The sequence below is a fragment of the Neodiprion pinetum genome, chromosome 2, assembly GCF_021155775.2.
Source record: "Neodiprion pinetum isolate iyNeoPine1 chromosome 2, iyNeoPine1.2, whole genome shotgun sequence".
NCBI lineage: Eukaryota > Metazoa > Arthropoda > Insecta > Hymenoptera > Diprionidae > Neodiprion > Neodiprion pinetum.
In genome coordinates, this window is record NC_060233.1 from 19,781,643 (window position 1) to 19,799,394 (window position 17,752).

At 41.8% G+C, this 17,752-nt stretch overlaps 1 protein-coding gene and 1 long non-coding RNA gene across 3 annotated transcripts in view; both read left to right on the top strand.

Moving 5' to 3' along the window:
- LOC124210905 (sodium-dependent neutral amino acid transporter B(0)AT3) overlaps positions 1-17,752 on the top strand; it is a 490,584-nt gene that overhangs the window by 446,639 nt on the left and 26,193 nt on the right. The gene's annotated exons all lie outside the window — the stretch shown is intronic.
- LOC124210909 (uncharacterized) lies at positions 1,528-2,869 on the top strand. The gene is made up of 4 exons (XR_006881330.2): positions 1,528-1,592; positions 1,695-1,920; positions 2,172-2,579; positions 2,691-2,869. It is a non-coding gene; the product is annotated as an uncharacterized lncRNA (long non-coding RNA).

A 17,752-nucleotide genomic window follows, 5' to 3' on the forward strand; every position in this document is an offset into this window, starting at 1 on the left:
AAAATATTGACAAATATTTTGATGACCACTTACGTTTTTGATGAATATTTTTATGAATAAATACATTTTATAATTAGTTGTAAGTAGTCTTCTAAGCAGTTGAAATATAAAATAATTAACAAAAAATTAGTTTTTAATTTTTTTCATGACGTTGCACCAAACCAAAAAAATTGAAAAAATTCCCGAGTACAGAGGGGTATAAAAGACGTATTCTGTCCAAATTTGGTGATTGCATGTTTTAAAATAGGCATAAAAAAAAATAATTGTGATTTTGTTTTTTAGTTTAAAAATCGGCTATTAGTCTAGAAATCATAAAAAAAAATTTTTTTCACAGCTTTTACTCGTAAGTATTTAAAAAAAAATCAGCAAAGAAAATTTTTAATTTTACTATTAAAAAAAAAATAAATACCAAAAAATAGGTTTTTTTTCAATTACTTGGAAACCGTTTAAGATTGATAGCTGAAATTTTCACTGAATTATTTTCATTTGGGTCCAAATTGATCCCTGAAGTACCGACAAAAAATTCAGCGGGGGCCGATTCGACCTGCTTATCCGGCTATGCCCTTTGATGACGAAAAATATCACCAAGACTTAGAGGCAGATCCAACCAAAATTTATGTAGTCGAGTGGCGTGATACTAAAAAAAGACCACTGGGTGGATGGACAACATTTAACGCAATGATTATTGCGGTATCTGGTAATAATTTTAATTATTTTTACACAATGAAATTATTATTGAGTTTAGTTGTACTTTGTTATTATTAATGTTTCATGTAATAATTATAAAAATATTGCCAATGGGTTCTCTGTTAAAGTGACATAAAGGATCCGTAAACATATTTTACGTTTTACAACATATAAATAGTATTAACCCTTTCGGTACGGACGCATTCTACGTCGCGCCGTCCCCGCTGACCGAGCAGTCGCGGCAGGCGTCCGTACTTGCGGAACAACTGCAAGCGCCCGTCAGACGCACAATACCACGCTATCTTACGCAGAGCGAGTGCAGTCGCTCGTAAAAAAAATGCTTAAAAAATTATAACATAATGTTGGGTTACCATGGTCACCGTTCGTACATAACTAGCGTCAAATGTTGGGTTACCATGGTCACCGCTCGTACAGAGCGAGCGTCAGGCGTTGGGTGACTATAGTCACCGCTCGTACAGAGCGAGCGTCGGGCGTTGGGTGACTATAGTCACCGCTCGGACAGAGCGAGCGTCGGGCGTTGGGTGACTACAGTCACCGATCGGGCCGAAAGGGTTAATATCGACTTTTTTTCTCAATTTAGATTCAATTGCTGTACTAGAAAAAAAAATTAATGCTCTTGATGGAATAACATCCCGAAGGAAAGTTTTAACTAATGATGATAACGAGAATGAGACTGATGATTCGACTGGGAACCTAAAACGTAAAGCTGATGAGGATGAGGTATAGTTGGTAAACTTCTTCTCGAAATAACTAATATTTTAAAAAATACTAAATTTAAATAAATCATTTATAAAACTAATAATTTTTATTTTTATTCTCAGGATTCAGAAGCTACGGCAGCCAAAAAAATTAATTTTAGCGAAATTGATTTGGAAAAAGACGAAGTATGATTGCATTAAATGAAATTTACTCGAATTATTTAAGGATTTTAGAGATTCAATCTTATGGCATTCAATGGATGATAATGATAGTAAATGAATTTTCAGCCCGTTGAAGAAACAGATATCACTATTGTTTCTGAAGTCGTTCAAGCTGAAGATAAAGAAAAGAACGTTGCAAGTGAATCAAGTAACACCACTGGAAGTTCAACTTCGGTTTCCCAAAATAAGAACCTTAGCAATATTGATGGTGTAAAAACAAGCTACCAAAATGATTGTCCATCAACTCCATGCTCACCAAATCAATATGTGACAGCAGGGCAGTTAAGAGAAGGTATTGTTCCATAAAGATTGTTAATATTTCATACATGAATATAAATTCATCTCAATGTTTGTATGTTTTAGTACTGAATGAATTAAAAATTCTCTACGAAAACAAACCAAAATCAATCTCAAAACCCTGTGCGTCAGATAGCAGTCAAAAAGATGAGAATTCTAGTCCTGTTTTTTTATGTTAATTTTTAATTATTTACATCCGCAAATTTTATACTATCTCTGGCATTAAATATTGATTTCATTTTTTAGAAAGAACTTGGACAGAAAGGTAGTAAAATTTTTATAACTGGAGAGCAATGGAGTGCTATTAAATCCAAATCCACGTTCACGTCTATGGGTATTGCTCTTGTTATGGCTACATTTGATATGACAACGCTGTTGCGTAGTAATTACAAAGGTGGTAAGTCAAAAATAAAAAAACCTGATGATGACAATGTCGTGTACAGTGCACTGGATCAGAATATAATTGCTGCGATTAAAGGTAAATATAAAATAATTATAGCTATTTGTTTAGTAAGCCATACTAATATTTGAATTAAAAATTGTATTACAGACACTGTTAAAAGCCGTTTCAAGAGTACATTTAACGATTCTAAATTTGGTTCTGCAATAAATAACAAATTAACTGCATTGAGGAGAGACCATAAGCTGAAAAACGTAAGTTTAAATAAATTACTATTCTATAATTGCTATCACCAAAAATTTTAAGATACACGAATGCTGTATTCATTTTTTTATGTATTTTATTTTATTTATTCATTTTTATAGGCAAAAGCAGCAGACGCAAATCAGAAAGAGAGAGAGGAAAAATAAATCGAAGAACAAGATGAAATTTGAAATGCTTTTGAGTTTTTTATTTTACACTTGCTTGTTTAACTTTTACTTAATACTAATTAATACTTACATACTTTTTTATAATCACCAATATAACCGGTATTGATAATTTTTTATAATTTTAAACTTGAGACAAAAATGAAGAAATGATTTTCGAAAAAACATTTAGAATAAGCTAAATATAATTAAATTATACGAAATATCTTGAAAACGTACATTGCAATCAAATACACAAAAATATAAACCTACCTATAATTTGTTAATCCAGTTCATGTCAAGGTCCTTTTCTCCCTTTATTTCTGTATATATTCTTAAATATATTTCAATATATTTTTGCACGCACATCGAAGTGAACTTTGCATATATTTGACCATATATTTTAGTTTACATGCCTGCATATATTTCTGCATATATGAATACATATATGGGAACATATATATTGTTGCGTATGAATTCGATATATATTTTCGCATATATTTCGAAATATATTCACACATATATTTCTGGCATATATTTTTGGGCAAATTCTGTTATATTTTTTATATATTTTTATGTGTTTTACATATATTTTCAGATATATTTTTATAATTATATTCTGAAATATATATTAAAATATATTTTTTTCCGGTGTCGGATAGATGCCCCGTATACACATATAAAAATTCGTATGATTGAACTGTGAAATATTTAAGATGGTTTTAATTATAAATGTAATATATTTTATGTCGCTTGGTACAATAATGAACGTTTTACGTACGCGAAACGCGCACAAAATCCCTATTTTCACACCTCGCAAAATAAAATTTTGTACAATGCTCGACGGAAAAACTTTTTCTGATGTTTTATGATTAGATCACTCGCCTTCGACTCGTGCTCCAGACTCACACTCATAAGAAAAAGTTTTACCGTACTCGCATCATAGTATACTATAAATTATACTCAAAACTGTTTACGGTAGACAATAAACACAGGACTGAACGATTCAAAAATTACATGATTGAATATTATTACAATTGCAATCATTGTCGTTAATTTTTCAAATTCACCAGTTGTTCAAATTTACATATTCTCAACAAAATTCTCTCGTAGATTAATGATTTGCACACCCGCATCTCATTTATTCGACGGCATTGCCGTCTTACGGGCTTCTCATGGGAAGCAAAGGATTCAAAAGGGTAAACATAAACATCTACACACTACACTCTCCTTACATCGTGCATGCAGAGAAGAAATTCTTACTCATACAAATCGGGCACATGAAAACAAATTTGAACTCACTGGTTATGAGAGAAATTAATGACAACAGAGTCAGGGCGGCTAGGTGGTCTAGTGGAGTAAGTCTCCGGTAAAGCATCGCTAGATTCCAGGTTCGATTCCTGGCTCCGTCGTTAATTTTTCAAATTCACCAGTTGTTCAAATGTACATATTCTCTGCAATCATTGTCAGTTGAAATGATTCTTAACAAAAGTGGAAACAAAATGAAAAATCCAATTCATATCTTATGTATTTGATTTTCATTTATTTTATCTCTCTAGACTTCAATGAGTTCAGCTTTGAATGAAATATTTAAAAACCTGCTGTCGGAGAAAAATACGAACGTTTATTTTCCTGCATTACAAGGATATGCGAGCAGTTCATTATATTATTCAACGCCGAAATATGGGTATGTCAGAAGAACTTTCCTGAAAGCCTCACCTTACCGACAAACAGTCCGAAAATGTTTTCGAATCGTAGATTTTTTTCCAGGTATAAACACACTAATTTCAGATAATTTAATAATTCAGAGAAAAGTAGTTCAAGAAAACCTCTGGAATGGCAAGAAATTTCAATTCGGAATGCAAGTGGATGGAATGTCTACAAAAAGACTTACTGACAATAAGTGGAATGGCAAAAAATTTCATGGGCTAGTCGATCTAGGAACCACTGGTGATGACTGTCATCACGCTGTAGAAGCGAATTTATGCGTTGGTCTTCATGCTGGTCGCTCTCAACGGACATTTTAAAACCCCGATAGCTTATTATTTTATCCATTGTTTAGCAAATCAAGAGAGAGCTAATATTGCCAAACAAATTTTACTCTTTCTACACGAGTACGGAATTAGTGATATATGCTCCGTCATATTCAGTGGAGCATCTACCAATATTTCAACAGTGGATCAACTTGGATGCAACATCCGGAATAACGAGGAAAGTAGCTTTTTCGAGCATCCTGCTACTGGAAAGCCAATATTTGCTGTACTTGATGTTTGTCATATGGGGAATCAGTGAGAACGACCTTTGCTGATTTCGTTACAATCGATGATGGTGGTGGCCGAGTAGATTAGAATTATACCGTCGAACTTGTGAAATATCAAGATTAACAAGGATTACATTGTGCGAAAAAGCTTAGACGAAAGTTAAATCAGCCATCAAAGTTTTGAGTACGAGAGCAGCTGATGCATTGAAGTTCCTTGAAGAAGATTTCGAAGTTCCAGGGCGCTGATTCTACAGCCAACTTCTGTAGGACAATGCATGATATCTTCGCTCTTTTGAACTCTAGAAGAAAATTTGGAAAAAACCGGTCTGAAGAATGCATCAATGCAGAAAATATGAATAATTTCAAATCAAAGGTGGATTAATTTATTAAATACATTAATGGGCTGAAAATAATTCAGAGGTGAAGAAGTTTCTGTTTTAAAAGTCACAGAAGAACCGGATTCTAGGGATTCATGGTGGGAATGAAAAGCGTCTTAAAACTGGCACATTATGTATTTGACAATCAATTAATGTCATACTTGCTGACATACAAATTGTCACAAGACAGCCACGAAACATTTTTTCTTGCTGCAGGAAAATGGGAGGTTTCAATAACGATCCAAGTTGTCGACAATTCAGATCCGCCCACATGAAATTGTGCTTGCACGTAAACTGCATTGTTCCTCAAGAGGCAAATTGTTCATTGCAAGATGCGACAGACTTGCTACTAGTAAGTTTAACACAGGACGAAGGTGACGATACATTATTGGATGCAATTGCCTCCGACCCCGATTACGAGGCCTCTAATAGGTGGGTTTGGAATGAGTATTGCAGCCAAGTAGTTAGTTACATCGCTGGTGCAATAGTCAAAGCTTAAAAAGAACGATTAAATGCCCATTATGTCTACAAGCATTAGAATCGGACAATGCATCTTCGCTGCTTCTAAAAGGGAAAAATAGAGGTGGCTTACTTAATCCCAGTGATGACGTCGTCATAATTTGCAAGACTGCTGAAAGGGTAATATAGGGGAGTCCGAATAACATTCTTACTCTGAAGAATGTATACCAAAACTAGTCATTGATGCTAAACAGAGGTGGCCAGTACTTCAAGTACCTGGTATTTGTGACATACTTGAAGTACTTCGAAAGTACTTCAAGTATTGTACTTAAATTTGCAAGTATTTGGCTTGAACTTGAACTATTGTAATTGAATTTTCAAGTAAATGACATGTACTTCAAGTACCTGTACTTAAAATTTCAAGTACTTTCTTGTACTTCAAGTACTTTTTCAAGTACTGAGTATGAAGAACTTTCCAATACGTTTTGATAATGATTGCATGTATAATGCCCAAGAAGACTAGAGACAGGAGACTCAACTCGTGGCGTGGGGATGGACCCGTGTGTGACCGTCACCTAGGCGTCGCTACTAGTCGCTATTACCGTGCGTAACGCACTACTGCGCAGCGAATAATTCGAGGCCGTGTTTGCGGGTCTCATATAGGGACCGTGCAGATGTTCTACTAGCGCCGCTCGCGGGCAATAGCAGAACAATTTGTGCCTCGATTCGTGTCATTGCATATCAGACAAATAATAAATAATCGTACATTTGTTTATAATGTTATATTTATGTCAAACAAATATCAGATTATAAAAGGTATGTGAAAATGATCTATTTGAACTATTTATTTCATTTTTAAATTTAAAGTAATAAAGATGATGAAACAAAAACTCTATTGAAATATGTGGTTTCAATTCCAACACCAACTTTTAGAACAATGCGCGCGCATACACGCGCATATAGAAAATTGACGGCACAGAAACTTACAATTTGTCCACCGCAAACGCTCGCGTCGAATTTGTCTAGATTCCGCCCACCTGCACGGTCCGTATACGTATACAGGTCTGGAAACAAAGGCGAATTCCAGTGGTGGGGGAAAATACGCTTCGTATCTAAGGCGGTGCTGTGCTGTCGACAGTTGTCCAAACCCCCGTCATCGTTGTTTAAAGACGTGTATGTAAGACCGTGGTCAATACATCGCTCCTTTTACGTACTGGGTTAACCTCAAAAGCCCGAGTTTCTTTTGACGGATAATATTGGAAGTCCAGGGGCTAAAAAGCCGAAGAAAAGGATTTTGACGCTACGTTTAAAGAATAAGAAAAAAACTGAGGAGATCGGGTCTGTGTCTGTTCCCGATCGACGAAATGTTCCGCATCAAGAAAATCACGCCGGACATCCAAATAACGAAGCAGAGGATCCATCTGAAAATTTCAGTATGTCTTCGCTTCATTCCTCTCTGCTAAGTGCATCACTGACAGATTCTTACGAACATTCACGGTCTCCAAGTAAGTTAACAGAATACTATTAAATAGGGAAGAGTGGGGCAAACTAGACATCCGGAGGAAACGGGCCGGTGCGTAGTCAAAATAAACGAGTAAATGGCATAATTTTCTGAGAGAAAATTACAAATACAGGTTATAAAACTTCAAAAAAATGGAGTTAGAACTTAAAAAAAATTATATGAAATTTGAAAAAAAAAATCGTAATAAATTAATAAGAGTCATCGAGCGAGGTTATGAACTCGCTCGACTGACGGAAGTGCCAAATGGTCAAAACTGGCCAAATTTCGTCGAAAATACGCTCATAATGCACGATTAAATGTAGAAAATAGATTAGTTTGACTAGTCAGAATACTCTTTGATCCAATTCGCCGTGTCAAATTTGTTTTTGTAGCACAGTAAGTTATCAAAAATCGTAGGTGACTGACGCTAACATTTTCACCGACTAACAAAATGATTTTACTATAAATTTATTAAAAATTTGCGCCGCACGGAGGACGCGCCTCAATTCGGAGTTGGTCACGCGCGCTCGATAACTCTTAACAAGCTTGAAAAAAGTACAAATTATTCCAGATTTTTTTTCTAAGCTTGTTTGGATTTTTTGTTACGTCCTCCAGACTTCATATTCCTTTCCCACGCTCTTAGTTACCTTACGCTCTGTAGTCTACCCTTATCGTTCGCGAGTCAGCAGGTTCTCCTGTAACTCGCGGCTAGCTTGCCTGCTACATCCGGCAAAACCAGGCAGATCCATCCCAGCACTCAAGCAAGACACCTATCCCTCTAAACCAAGACCATACCCTTTTTCCCTTGACCGACTCCGTTGCATTGACCACTAATAAACAATCATACACTTCAAATCGTTTACCTTCCCTTAATACCGATCCCTCTCTATTCCATTCCCTTCCTGCATTGGGAGTAGTAGCACGCGAGTGCATAGTCGACGTGAACGGACCCTACAATAGCCAAATAACACCTTAGCTGGGCGTGGAGTGAGCTCCGATTACCGCTCATCGGAGCCTACGCAATCTACCCCGTAACATTTTGGTGGCAGCGGTTTTGCCCGTCGACCTACCCGTCAGTGCAGTGCTGCATGTTTTCTACGAAAGTGTTCAGTGCTCAAAATTTCTAACGCCGTATCAATCAGTGATAGCCGTGTTACGAACGAACTCCGGCCCACGAGGTACTGTGACAGGCATGTAGAACCTATTCAACTCGCCACGGACACAGGCTCTGCAAACAGTCCCCAATTTCAATAATTCCGTCACACTTTGGTACTATTGAAATTCATCGATACGTACGACGTCGAATAACTGTGTAGCGAGTGGAAATTCAGTGCGATAGCCTAGTTAAGCCGCACACCGCATCTGAACACATCACCCTGCGAACCGACAAATATTGAATGGACCCTTCCCGCTCATTCGGACTCCTGCAACCCTGTTAAGACGAGAACCTGGACCCGAAAGTGACATCGCCCTAAGACCTGGATTACCACACTTATTTATCAACACGCCACGGAGTACCTCATCTATACCCTCCTCGTGCCGACGCATGACGTGTATCGCCTCTTCAAGTTTCACCAGCGTCCAGCTGCCTACAACCATGCTGTACTCTGTTTTTGCGTTCACCTTCGCCCTGTAAGTCTATTCTTAGTCTTAGTATTGAGTTGATATTTTTATTCCTGTACTTGCAATACCCTGCTTAAATCAACATGGCACTAACTAACGAAACCGGTTCAAATTTTTGGTCAGTAAAAGATGTCTTGCCGACAATCCCCCCTTTCGACGGCCACAACATGCCCTTTGACTCATTTTTAGAACAATTACGTCAAGTAGAGACTCTTGTAAAAGCTTCGGATAAAATGACTTTCGCCAAATTTGCGCAATCAAAGGTTACAGGCTCCGCTTCTCAATATTTAATAGGCATGAACTGTAATGACGTCGAGGACCTCATAACTGCCCTTAGCCGAGCATACCGCCCCGATATCCTCATACGCCAGTTATCCGCTCAATTAGATAGAATTACACAACAACCATATGAGCGCATCATAGATTACTCGTGCAGAATAGGAGCAATATCAAAAGAAATAAGCACAGCGATCATAGCCAAACACCCACCAGACTTAGCAACGCTTCTACTAAACGATCTAAAGAAGGATACCTCTAAATCGTTTATTAGAGGGCTCCGGCCAGAATTGGAGTGGAGAATCGCTACTATCAGACCATTACCAACCTTCGAAACTGCCGTCAGCATCGCCGAAGGTGAAGAAGCCAAGCTAATTAACCGTCAGATGCAATTCTCTGCACATTATTTTACCCCCTCTACACCCATGTGTCTGCCGTTACCCCCCCATACTGCTCCTCCGTCTCAGGTGCCCACCGCGGCCTCCTCTATCCCCCCCCTGATGTCATTGCCCACACGTGGTTACGTTTATCAACCAGCGCCTCGTACCGAACCCGGAACCTACGCCCAAGCGCTCCATCCGAACACCAGTTCTGCTGACCACGTTATTGCTCTGCCCAGCAGTTGTCAATTTTGTAACCACCAGGGTCACTCCATCACGGAATGTCACCGTTTGCAAAGTAAAGGATATTGTACCAAATGTCGCAGAATGGGCCACTTCCACAATGAATGCAACGTAAACCAAGAACTGCACTGCGACAATTGTAATCGCAGAGGCCACACAGTAGACCGATGTAGATCCTTTCCGCGTAATAACCAAGGCAATGCAGGCTCAAATAAACATTTAAACGGGAACATCGCCCGCGGGGAGAACGCGCCCGCGAGCAATGCAAACAACTCGCGTTCCGATCTTCAAGTCATATCCTCATAACAGCTTCAGCTGACCCTCCACTAATTTCGATCGACACCCCCGAGCTAATAAAAATATCTACATTCATTATTGACACTGGTGCAGACGTCAACTTGGTCAAAGAAAGTTCCGTTAGGCCCCTCGTACGACGAACATCCGACGAACGTTTGACGCTGACTGGTATAACAGACAAAAAGACGCAAACTATTGCAAAAACGGAAATACGTTTTAATAATAAATCCCATACCTTTCACTTGGTCCCTGACTCGTTTCCGATTCCGCACGACGGCATCTTAGGCCAGCCCTTCTGAAGAAAAGAGAAAGCAACTATTTCTTTCAACTCGAACTCGGTGATGCTTGGATCCTCATTGCCAATCCACTTCGATAAATTCAATAAACCCTCGTCCGCGCTCGAAAAAACGCGCGTAATTACAATACAGGCCCGTACCGTGAAAGCCATCCCACTAATAGTTGCGAACCCAGAAACTAAAGTAGGCTACCTTAAACGCATCGATTTAGGCAACAATGTTCTATGTGGTGAAGCGTTAGTTGAAAACCAAAACGGCATCGCTTACTCGTACGCGTTTAATTGTAACGAATCTGCTGTAGAGATAAGACCCCCAACAGTAACCCTAAACGAGTTCGACGAGCCACTGAGTACAGTCATGCCGAACGCTACGCCCACTGCATCGAGTAACCACCACAGCGATGCCCGCGCCAAAACCCTCGTTTCGCACCCAGGCCCTCCTCTCAGCAACTCATTATTCTTTCTGCCGCCAAGCGTACATCGCGACCGACTAATAATCCCCCCTCCTGCCCCATCCAGTCCACTGACCTCGCGCAACTGCAATCCGATCCTCCTTTCCCTGACGACAGTACACCCTGTCCCGGTGCGGCAACAGTGCTCTTGACTGACAGTAGGTCAGAAAGATTGGACGTCCTAAAGAGTAGCTTACATCTTGATCATTTGAATGAGACCAAAAAACAATCTATATTTAACCTCGTAACAGAATTGAACCATCTCTTCGATCTCCCAGGTGATAAATTAGGCCACACCAATTTATCTCATCACACTATCTCCACGACGGACAATACGCCTATTCATACCAAACAATACCGTTTTCCCAAGATTGACAAAGACGAAATCGAATCCCAAGTTGATAAACTACTCAAACAAAATCCTATTAAACATTCCTCATCGCCGTATAATTCCCCGGTGTGGATCGTCCCAAAAAAACCGGATAGTGACGGCAATAAACGATGGCGTATGGTAATCGACTACAGAAAACTTGACGAAAAAACAGTTGGCGACGCATACCCCATGCCCGATATCACGGAAATCCTTGACCAGCTTCGCTCAGCTGAATACTTTTCCACATTCGACCTTGCTTCCGGGTTCCACCAAATTCCCATGCATCCGGATCACAGCACGAAAACTGCATTTTCGACACCTAGAAGCCATTATGAATTCTCTCGTATGCCCTTCGGACTAAAGAACGCCCCCGCCACGTTTCAAAGGCTCATGGACCAAGTCCTCCTAGGTCTACAAGGCAACGAGATGTTCGTATATTTAGATAACATAGTTATTTACGCTCGAAACTTGCAAGAACATGAAATTAAATTTCGGAAATTAATGAAGCGACTAACCGCTGCTGGTTTAACTCTACAGCCAGACAAGTGCGAATTCTTGCGCAAGGAAGTCGTTTACCTCGGACACCTCATAACTGAGTCAGGAGTAAAACCTGACCCTAATAAATTAATAGCTGTAAAAGAGTATCCTGTCCCCAAAAGTCCCAAAAATGTTAGACAGTTCCTTGGCCTTTTAGGTTATTACCGAAGATTTGTTCCAAATTTTGGAAAAATTGCTAAATGCCTTAACAATTTAACGAAGAAGGATACCCCTTTCATCTGGACGTCCGAACACCAGTCTGCCTTTGAAACCTTACGCGATTGTTTATGCAAAGAACCAATTCTACAACACCCGGACTTCAACAAACCATTTACGCTCACTACAGACGCGTCAAAATTCGCGATAGGTGCAGTTCTCAGTCAAGACAAAGACGGTGCCGACCTACCGGTAGCATACGCATCCCGAGCCCTTGAGCCCGCTGAATTAAACTACTCGGTACCTGATAAAGAATTCTTAGCCGCCTACTGGAGTATGAATCAGTTCCGCCCCTACATCTATGGTCAGAAGTTCACTTTAATAACAGACCACGAGCCACTCAAATGGGTAAAAAGCGTCAAGAAACCTAATTCCCGTTTATTACGATGGAGCTTAGAACTGGCAGAGTACGACTTCGATACAAAATACAAGTCCGGAAAATCTAATACCAACGCTGATGCTCTGTCCAGGAACGCACCGCCCGACACCGCTCAAATTCTTCCTATAGATGCAAAACGCCTCCGTCCAACGACTGAAGCCTCTAGCGATAAACCAAAAAAACGCATTAAAAAGACTCATCAGTACCCCAGACGCCCTCGACAGACCACAGACGAGTCCACCAACCCAGCTCCGCTGAAACACCCTAAAATCTCACAACCCTGTAAAATGATATACTTCTCTGATTCCTCTGATTCCTCTAACCTCTCCGACGATGAGCTCAGCGATAAAGAAACTCCGTTGCTCAAACCCCCCTCGTTACCCCGGCACCGATCCCAGTACATCGCCTACCTAAACGCCATCGCGAAACAAATTCTTTAACAAATCCTGGGCCTCATGAAAGACCATACCTGAGCTATTTGTCAGATTCTTTCCTTAGCTCGGATGACTTACAGACCCCAGAAACTGAATCAGGAACCGATGACTTTTGTCCAGCCACCGATTTACCGGGCCCTTCTTATAGCGATTTCCTCATAGAAAGCGAAACTTTTCCTCTCATGCGTAATAGATGTATCAAAGAAATAAAAGCTGACCTATTACAGCAAAAGGATAACTTGGCTCATTGCATATCGGCTGACTGCTAAATGTCAAAAGGAATCGCTTCAGAACTGACAGAACGTAAATTCATAAACCGCGAACAACTTAGAGAATTCGACCCGATTGTGACTGACGTTATTTCTGTGGTACATGAAAACCGGAAAATCTATAACCTAGTCACAAAGTCCAAATACAGTGAGAAGCCTTTGCCCCACGTTTTTTTTGACACCTTGGTTAACTTTAGGAAAACCTTGCGAGAAGATGGCGTAACATCCGTCTCGATACCATTGATAGGTTGTGGACTCGACAAATTAGAATGGAGCGCGGTACGCAGAATGATCCATTACGTTTTTAAAAATTCGAAAATAAGAATCACCGTTTGCCGCCTCGACTCTCCGCTTCCTGCCACCGCGCGCCCCTGCATTACACCCCTACCCGTTTATACTAACCTCCCTGACCCTGCCCCTTCCACATCTGGATTACCCCCCCGCCGCCATCTCCGAAAAGAATCGGAACGTCCGACTAAACCTGCAGCACCTCGTTTGATTCCACCTCCACCCCCACCCACTGACGTCATCATGCCCCCCCCCCCTGTCGTGCCTCCGCGTCCCGCTAGGAGATACCCCCCCGCTACTTCCAGGCCGACGAACCCTTCCTTACACTCCTGTTCCCCTTCCCCCTCGCCCCTCCCACCCACCTCTGATAACGACGACAGTTCCGACTTGCTCACGGACGCTGAATACTATACGTGCACTCAACAATTTGACTCCCATATAGAAATTATTGACCACAACCATGACAGTGCTCTCAACACTAACGATGATCAAATTAATGACCCTCACGGTTTCGCATATTTTATTGACAACTTGGACGACATACCAGTATCGGACAATGTCAAAGATACCAATGATGGACTTTTGATGCTCAAAACCAACTATGCGCACTTCATATCGACAGACTGCGCTTGGATCAAGGGTATGCCAGCCCAACTTGCCGGCGAGAATATGGTTGACCCAAAAATAGTAATGAGGCCTCGTCCGCGAAAATTTGATATCATTGAAAGTAGTATAGGGGCACTTCGGGGCGTCACAACAAACCCCCCTCGCACCCCTCTCCGGCGCCAGCCCCTCGCCTAGGAGTGACTTTGGGGCGCCTTCCCTTTCCCCCGCCGCCCCTCGCCTAGGAGTGACTTTGGGACGTCATCCCCTTCCCCCGCCGCCCCTCGCCTCGGAGCGAATTTTGGGGCCCCTTCCCCTTCCCCCGCAGCCCCTCGTCTAGGAGGTATTTTATTCTAGAAGCTTCTCCGGACGACCACCCCTTTCCCGCAACCCCTTACCAAGGAGCGGTTTTTCCGCCTCGAAGTTCCGCGGCTCGTCAGCCCTTCGCCTGCGACCCCCCTCGCCACGTGGTGAATATCGTGTGACGACCCCTTACCCCGGGTACCGTTGACCGCGAATCAGATTCCGGACTCTACGGGATGGCCTCTGGGCCTGTGCACCCTGACCATGGGACGATCCCCTTACCCTGGTGCCCCTGGCCGTGCGGCCGATTCTGGGGCCACCTACCCATCTGGCCCCGCTACCTCCGTTCACGAAGCGAACTCTGCGACTTGGACGTTTGGGGTTACAGGTCCTCCACCCCGGCTCTCGTTCTTTCTCCATCCCTGCTCTCTGTGTCGGGTGCTCGTGTCACTGACCTTACCCAGCCGTCAGTGTTTATCCTAAGGTTTACGTGCGCTTGGAAAATATAGACCTGGTCACTCTCTCTCTCTTTCTTAATGCAAGACTATAGGCATACTTAGATGTACGAGGATCAGGGTGGGTGGGTGAGGAAACAGAACTCAATGGTGGATTGCATAGAAAAATCAAATCTCATCCTCGCAGGTTTATTCGGTTAACGCAGGTGCAAATACATACATGGTTATTACAGATAACGACTAAGTTATAATTACAATGTTCTTATAATTACACAAAATATGTTATCAAGGTTTTTTATTTACCAGCCTTATAATCAGCAACATTACAATTCTTAGAGGTACAACATTGAAGACAACTTATAGGATAAATGTGATTTGAATTGATGGTGTTAGTTTTGCGTTTTGTGACATGGGCTATTCGGTTGTGGAATAATTCTGCGATACGATCGTTTCTTTCGAGGTCAGGAGTAAATATATTGAGAAAATCCCGCAGAGAAAAACCAGCAGCCATGAAGTGCATAAACATAATACAAAATTGTCCACATACATCAGAAGTGAGGCTTTGAAGCTGTCTGTCGTTCCAGTCGTATCGTCTGCAATTTCTTCGTAAAGTCCGCTTATGGTGAGGGACGAATGGTGGTAATCCGAAGCTGTCGAAGTATGTACCGTGTCCGGAGGAACTGACGAAAAATGCAACCCAGTGGCTACCGGGGCGTGTGTGATCATCCGTGTTTGACACAAAGGCTGTCGGGCGTGTCCAGATGAGGGGTATCTGATCCGCTGCAAAAACCCCGGTCTTCCCGTTCGGAATCGCCGGTATCGCGCTCCATATCTGTAGACTGTCCATTTTGTACCTCTTCTTCTTCTCCTTCTTCTTCTTCTTCACCCTCGTTATCGGAGATAATCATACCATTCGTAGAAGGTTGTGAGGAGGTATGTGAGTCAATCGCAGTAGTAAGTATTTGGTAGGGAACGGTAACTTCGCCGTCTGACGTAGGCGCAGACGGATCAGGAGAAATTTTCAGTGAAGCGACTGACTCTGGTATTACTGCTTGTAGCGTGAAATTTCTTTTTGGTACCTGCAGTGGCTGATTACTAGTCGAACTCTTCTCTCCGGTGATTTTGGGCTTACTGGCTGACAATGCTTCTGTATAATCGTATTTAGTTAGAATATCGTTGTTGTTGATCCATTTCTTTAGTTTGAGTGCATTGTTCATCGCACATTTGAAAAATTCCTCCTTCTTAACACCGTGGAAGAAGCACCATACCGAAGACCGTTCCAGTTTGTCGAACGCCGGGCAATCGATGTCCTCCAAGTTGAATATTTGACGCGCGGTACTACTTTCAATATATTTACATTTATCGTGTCCACGGGCAAAGATTCGATGAGCGTTACGTGCGATTTCTCGGAGGTTAACGTCTAATTGAACCAGCGAGATATCACCTTCAAACCACTCGATGCCATGATGGTAGCAGGTTACGTAATTGTTCACGCCACGTTCCTTGAGCGGCAGATCCGTGAAGGGATATGGCGGTTGTATTAACCAATGCGCCGAGTAGCGGTGATCGATGGTGACGACTGCCACCTCTTTCGGTATAAATTTACCATAGATATTTCGAAATCCTTGAATATCTATCACGTAATCCATACTTGAACTTGAAAGAATGTAGTCGAATGAATAGAGAGCTGGAAGAGCGAACCTGCACTGACGTAGTTTGAATGCTGACTGGCTCGGCACCGTAGTTACGGGTGTTTATATACAGCCTTGTGTTACAATCCCCGTCTCAATTTTTGTTTATCGGGTGTCTCCAGCCGGTCTGTTGCTCCCCTTGAAGACGTTGGCGTGGTGTAGTCACAGTGTTCTCTCTAACGGAAATCACCACCTGGTATATCATAGAAGCGGTCGTGATAGGAGGGGCGTGATCTCCCTCTTTTCCTTAGCCCGAAAAATCTGTAATGACCTGACGTGCAGCATCAACTTCAATAAGATTATCAAATTCAGCGTACACTAGGCAATTCACAGTTTCTTTGAGAGCATCGTCGAACCGCACTTCGACCCTGAGAGTTCCATGTTTGATGAGCGACCAGTGCGATGTACAGTTGGCTGAGAGATCGGGGGTTAGGTCAAAAGCCAATAGACAATTTCCTTTAGCGAACTGCTGCCGGCCGATACCGTTTCCTTCGTTCAGAAAATAAATCCCCGTACCGGAGAAGAGGGTGTGATAAGCGTCCACGTAGGGTTCGTCTTTGCCAAAACTCATCTGTAGCGGCTTCGATAGGACTTGCACCCCGTCGACGTACAACGACAGGAAATTCAAAGAGTAGTTTTGAAAATTAAACGGATTGCGCTGTCTGTCGCCGTTGAAGGCTTTATTGCTGACAAAACCAATTATCACTCGTTTCGGTAGTTGTCCGAGTATGACATTGTCCAGTGTTTCTGCCTGTACTCCTGCGTGTATGGTGAAAGACTTCACCTCGACTCTGGTTACGGGATATTTTGCCGTACCTTTGGCTAGCGTCCGTGCGTGCGCCAGCAAGATTCCAGGGCTGATCTTCATTCGGCGAACGAGCAGTGAAGTTTCCAGTAAGTGCAGCTTGTGGCGATTTTCGGCTTCCATGATGCAAAAACTGTCTCTTGATCTCACAAGTCGAAGACGCAGTTCCACACCGTTGATTAAAAATTTGTCTTGATTAAATACGTCACAGTGCAGATGTCCAATCAGATAAACGGTACGTGCATTGCTCATGATCCTTTTGCGTTCGATGAAACCTCGGTCAGCACCGACGGCGTCGGCGTCGTATACATCCGATACTATATCCTCGCTGTCGTACCATAGAGCCGAAGAAAGATGGGATTTCTTGGCAGGGGGTGCGTAATTCAGTAGAGTCTCTATATATGCTCGATAGGCGTAAGAGTTGTTGGCTGGTGAGACTAGTTTTTGATTGAAGAATATATCCACTTGATTGAACATCGAGTGAAGCAGATTGTTTACCGGAGT